Below are 6,822 nucleotides of genomic sequence, written 5' to 3' on the forward strand. Positions count from 1 at the left end.
TAGCTGCAACATTATAGTTATATACTCGTACTATTCGATTGTGTAGTATTATTAGCCACCTCCTCCTCCACCTTGCCTATTACAATGCCTTGAGGATATAAGTTCTCTCTAATGAATCATGAAAATATACGCGAGTACCTATTCGTATACTTTTTCGAAGAAAATATCTTTCGTAATGGTTCGTTCTTCTGTACACGTATGTCTGCGTACTTTTATACGCTGAGTAGTTTTCTCGAGCACCACGACTCACACGATATAATCATATACCACTAGGTTTATACGACGACCTACGACGAGCGTCGAGCACACAAATTTGTAGCCTAAATCATCGCCGCATTTGAATCGTGTAAGTATCTTCTTCAATGAAACGAATGAACGACCAAGCAGCCGTCCATCCGTCGCACCGCGTACCTAGACCTACACAAGTACACATCCACAACCAGTCCACTATTCGCCGCAACATTCCACGCGAAACAATCTTTAATTAAATTATTCTTCGTAATATGCTATTGTTTCACTTTTAAGGGATCGGCGTGGCGCGGTTCGCCGCACGCCTAGAAATACGACACGTCACTGCGACGAATCTCGCGTAATAATATGAATTTTTCTGACAAACGAGAGACTATACGACGACAAATTTGCTAACGCGAAAATTCTATAATATTCTTCAATACTCGTATCTGATAGACCATTCGTTGTCGTGTGTCGATTATTGTTCACTTGACGATGACGTTTTAATTATTAATCGCGACCAAAGCTACATAGACTATAGTTCATTATTTAAACGACATACCATTATCTATACCTAAACCTATCTACCAAGCGATGAGAATAAATTTATGATTACGCGCTTGAAAACGGAAGGAATTCGAACCGGTTGCAATTTTCTCTATGGAAGAATAATCTAATCCATTTCAAAGTTGTGAGAAATTATTTTCTCGGCTGAACGTTGAGAATCACTGAACTGGTTTCACAAAAAGTGCATTATAATTTGAGAGACTCAGAATGTAGGGTTGGGGTAAAGGGCTTGATTGTTTTAAAATCTTCATTTTTTTCTGGAATTATTGGAACTTGATTGAGAACCACAAATTGGTGAAAAAAATGATAACAGTTTTAGAAAAATGATTTTCCCCAACTTTCTAGATTTTCAGATTTAGGTATCAAAGGTATCTAACAAAATTTCTCAAAATAAAGAAGCAGGACTCTAGAGTTTGATTTTTCAACCACTTCACAAATTTTTTGAAGAGGGGGGATCGGGTTTTGATCATATACTTTTCCGACGTATTTGTTTTCAAAATGAGTAAGGTATTGAAAATTAATCCGCTGAAAATTATTTTTAAAAAAGGGATGGGAGCAATGAACGTGCTTCAGCCACAGCAAAGCAAGGGTGTAAAATGCTTGAAAATTTCACACAGATGGGGAAAACAACAAAAAAACAGAACTTTCTGACAGAAAACAGGACAAAAGCAGAATTTGTAGGATTAGTGATTATGTAATTAGCACCGTTAACGACACCCTAACGAAAGCTTTAAATTTTTTCAAATGTCAATGACAAAATAGCACAGAAACTTTTTCCTGGTGTTCGTGAAGCTTAGGGTAGGGTCCTTAACTACATACATGGCAAAAAAAATATGTGATTTTTTCCGCTCCCACCCCCTAAAGTGGTGACCTCTGGTGAGAAAATAATTCCCTATTGTTTATTTTTCCCATTTTCAAAAAATTTGGGCTGCGGTGGGCCCCTCAATTTTCAAAAATTTGAAAAAAACTTAATTCAAAGAAAAATTTTTAAAATTTCAAAATTTCGAGTTCCATCATCTCTAAAAGGTCACTTTTGAGTCAAATAGACTCTCATGACGATTTTAGCCCCCCCCGCCGTGAAAACCAAGCTGAGCCCTCCCCCCCGTGAAAACCAAGCTGACCCCCTCCCCAGAATAGCTGAAATTTGTATTTTAGGTACCTATGTGGGAAATCCTAAAATATGTTGTTTTTGGTCATTACTTCACGGGAGGGGGCTAAAATCGTCATGAGAGTCTATTTTACTCAAAAGGGACCTTTTAGGGATGATGGAACTTGAAATTTTGAAAATTTTACATTGAATATGTTTTTTTTTCAAATTTTTGAAAATTGAGGAGCCCACCGCAGCCCTAATTTTTCGAAAATGTAAAAAATAAAAAATAGGGAATCATTTTCTCACCAAAGGACACCACTTGTGGGTTGGAACGAAGAAAGACCAAAAACAACTTATTTCAGGACATCCCACATAATATACGAATTTCAGCTATTCTGGGGGGGGGGGGGTCAGCTTGGTTTTCATGGGAGGGGGCTAAAATCGTCATGAGAGTCTATTTTACTCAAAAGGGACCTATTAGAGATGATAGAACTGAAAATTTTTCTTTAAATTTGGTTTTTTTCAACCCAACTTCAAAAATAAAGAGTGAAGCTGTAGAAATGGAGGAGGGAGTTGTGGCAACTCTCATTTTTAAGTTTCGAGTTTTATCACCCCTTCCCTCCAAAAATTGCCAACTCGTTTCATCTCAGGAATTTTCTTTAGGGTAGGGGGAGGGGGGAGTCCAATGACCCAAAAATTCTAAAAACAAGTATTTCAATAATTTTTGAGCATATGTATTTCGGCATCATAGGCCTACTGATTTCTTCAACCCAAAAATTGAAAAAAAAAATTTTAAAAGCAGACCCCCAGATGAGAATAACTTTGATTTCACGAGACCTTATGGGAGTGGTATTAATGAGTAGATACTAAAACTTTTGAAAGCTGTGAAAATTCGCCCGGTTCAGCATTTTTTTTTTACTAACAAAATTTGAAAATTTTTTCATCGCCTGTTTATTTCTTAAAATTATAAAAATCTGATTTTAAAATTTGCATTTTGTAAATCTGATTTTAATTGGTGGATATAAGAAAATAGGAATGAATTTCAAAATTTTTGAATTTTGAATTTTATTTCCTTTTTTCTAAACGAATTTTGGAAATATGAATATGAAAACCAGATATTCACAATTTTGAAAAAATTGGAAACGAAAAACAAAACTCAAAATTTGTTCCAAAGCTTCCTTTAAAAAAAATTTTGAAAATCGGATCAAATTTCAAAAATATTTCAATGCCTAACAACTGTTTTTGAAATTTTTGAAAATTTGAGAAACTGATTTTGAAAATTTTGGTAAAGGAAGCTGGGTATCTATAAAACAAATTTAGAAATTGATTTTGAAATTTGGAAAATTTGGAAAATCTGGCTTTGAAATTTACATTTTGAAAACCAATTTCTGAATACTTTACACAGAAAAATGAGAATTTTCAAAATTTTCTAGTCAATCTTTTGGCATTTAGGTATGTTCTATTTTTATAGGCATGTAGGTATGTACTTACTTATGTGGTGGTTTGGGAGATCTTTACTTTGAGGGAGACCTCCGCAAGACCAGCGTGCATATAATAAGCCCAGGGAACCTAAACTTGCCCGATATCCTTGCGAAAGATATCAAATTGCAGCGATGTTGAGACACCTCATAAATGATCATAAGACCGCTAAATGTTCGTAATGTTTTATTCACTTCTCCGGTATAACACACGCGAAGAATTATAATAAAACACACTACACATTATTGAATAAAATACACTTGTAGTATCGACTACAAGCGGAAGCTCTGAACTTGCTACCTTACGCTAGCACCAGTGAAAATATACCTAACGAGCTTTCAAAGCTCAAAGCTCGGAGTGGCGCATCTCGAACTACTTCGATAGAGTGCACTACTCGTAAGCAGTGCTGCCACTCCGACAGGAACACAACTTCCCTCTAGGTGGAAGCTGCGGGCGCATCCCCTACCGGTACATATGCCCCGCTTCCATTGAAACAGCGTGGACATCGGAGATGCTGGATCATTGAAGCCAAAACTTGGCCAATCGGACAACGGACGGTAGGGCCCCTCTGCCCCGCTTCTATGAACCCGCAGCTTCCAAGATGTTGAATAGCTAGGTTCTTCGGCATCCGTTCATGACTTCCATAAGTCGAATTTCCAAATTTGAAACATCTCTGCTGAACTTTCACGGCACTAGCGACTTAAAATTACCTTATATGCAAACAATTTGTCAAATAGGTTACAACTTAGTCGCTAAAAATGCTACAAAATTCACAAACACAAAAAATATTTACATAAAAAAAACAGAAAAATGAGCGCACATTAAAATGCGCAAAAATACGCGCTGAGGTGCGTCGCAACCTGTAAAAATGCTTCGCCGGAGTGACAACAGCTTGTCTACCAACACGAGATCAATGAACTCTTCTCCTGGAGTAATTAACAGGTACTTTTTTAATTAATTACGCGTTCCACATCGTACTTGTAGATGTTAGCCTAATGATGATATTCTTCTTTTCCAGCAGCAACTTTCCCGGATTCGATCGGCGTCGAAATAAATTCACTGGAACTGAACGGGGACGACTGTTTTTGACTCAGCTTAACACCAAGGTAAGTTTCTAACTTCTCTGCTAAATTTTCCAAAATTCTCGTATGTTGAATGTTGCTAAACTCTGTTTATCTCCGTTCCAGATATGTTGTACCAACTCCGTTCACGTTCCAGAGATTTCCCGTTCTCAAATCCTAATCACAATCAGTGAAATGCCATTTCACCGTAGTGGAAAATGGTAAGTTTTTTCTCCTTTTCTGCGTTGATTTCTTGCTGTGGATTTACAACGGCGATGATCACAATTGCGTCTAAAGAGACCAGGTGACTCGTTTTTCTTCTTCTTTAGGTTGGTCCAAATCCTCAGGAGCCCGTCGAGTACTTTACTGTACTGTCCAGCATTTCGTGACGCAGGAGAGTTGGTTTTTCGTTTTATTTTCTGCTCATATTCACTATTGATCTTTTCCGTTTTTCTCTGTTACCAGTCCAGTGGTGCTTTTTCGATCTGGAAATCGTTTGTTTGGAGCTTGAGCTGGAATCCTGTTTATCTTATCTCTGCTGAAGTAAGTACCTCGTTTTCACATCTCTATTTGCTTTCTCGTTGGCTTTTTATCGTGTCGCGTTCGTTTTCTCTCGTGTTGTGTTGCGTTGGTTCCGCGTTATCGTCACGGACAGCTAGTCGCTCGTTGCCATCCCCACACACAGCTGGGAACATTTGGCTATCTCCACTGACAGCTGGGAACATTTGTCTATGTACACTGACAGCTGGCCGTTTGCAAATTTTTCAAGTTCGAAAGTTGCGATTTCTCTTATTTTTCCGCAATTGAACGCTTTTTCGCGCCTCTCTCGACCTCCTATCGAACCTCAATTTTCTAAACTTCTCCATTTTTAGAAAAATTTCTCGTTCGAAATTCGTTAACGCACACTCACGCGAATTTTTCAACCTCTCTTGAGAAAGAAAAAAAAAATTTTACACGTATTTTAGAATAATGATTTCTATAACTAAGTCAACTAATCAAAAATAAATTGGTCGCAAATTGTACAATGCTTTATAAAGCTATATTTTAACCAAATCAATAAAAACAAAAACTTACACAGAGGCAAAAACTTACGAAAAAATAAAAAAAATAAATAAAAAAAATATAGAACTTCTATTTCTAGGAACAATTACCACAATATCAAGGGACGTAATCTATATCGAATCTTCTATTTATCTTGACTTTTCTGGCATTCGGGTTTTTTCTAGGATCGAATATTCCTGCGATGATGACTTCAGTATCTTCTCGAGCCTTGTCGTCCTTATTCTCCTTGCTGAGTTGTTTCTTGATTCTCTGTCTCGCCCTTACCGCAGTCTTTCTCTTCGAGCATCTTTGAATTTTTGTCTCTGTCCTTTTTTCATCATTTGACGACCATGTCAAGTCCACACACGTTTTTCTGATCATGATTGTGTTTTCTGACTTGAATTTTATCACCTCTCTTACTCTTCGCTCGTACGTTTCGATTGTTTGAGTCTCTTCTTTTGGCACACTGGTATCAGGAAATATTTCAAACCTCTCTGTATCAATTGATTTTGAACTCGAACTGATAAATTTGAGCCATGGAGCTACGGTTGGTGCCTTTTTCATCGTCTCTGACTTCATTTCTGTCAGGGATCTCACTGAATTGATTTTTAAATTCAGCGGAGCTGGCTCTTCTCTTTTGATCTTTTCCTCCTCAAAATGAGGTATCTCTCCTTCCTCCAGTTCTTCCTTTGGTGACGAGTGGATATCTAGCATCGTTGGTATGGAGGTTAAGTTCTTACACTTGAGCTTCCCAATGTGAGTACATACGTGGAGAAGGTAGTACGTGGTTTCTCTTTCCTTCTCTTCTAATGGGTGACATGAAGGACACATAACCGACTTGCACCCCACGCCATATTTGCCAAATGCGTGGTTAATTTCCATTTTGGTTATCGATTGGCGTTAGGGTTGTATCTTCGAGCCAAATTCAATAGCCGGAGGCGAGGTGTTATTTGGATCGTGAATTTGTAACTTCTCTGATTAAATCTTATTCTCGTTCTGTAGATTTCGGCCATCTAATACCAAAAAATGGCTGTCGGAGGCCAATCTCCTTCTTAGGCTTTAGTATTTTGGCACTTCTCTTTTGGCTCGTACCACGAATCGGTTATGTATGTGTCGTCTGAATCCCAATCTATGAAGTGGAACGTCTCTGACTCGCTGGAGCTTGGATAAAAATCCCTTCGTGCCTCGCACTCGCTGCTAAATTCGCTCTCAGCCTCGTTCCAATAATCAGGTTCAGGGAAGTCTTGATCTGACTCAGACTCAGTACTCCACTCGAATCTGGATGCGTCGTTTTGAACTTCTCTATTTGGAGTTAAACTCTAGTTAAGCTGCCGGAAATCTGACTGGAAATCA

The sequence above is a fragment of the Planococcus citri genome, chromosome 1 (assembly GCF_950023065.1).
Source record: "Planococcus citri chromosome 1, ihPlaCitr1.1, whole genome shotgun sequence".
Classification (NCBI taxonomy): Eukaryota; Metazoa; Arthropoda; class Insecta; order Hemiptera; family Pseudococcidae; genus Planococcus; species Planococcus citri.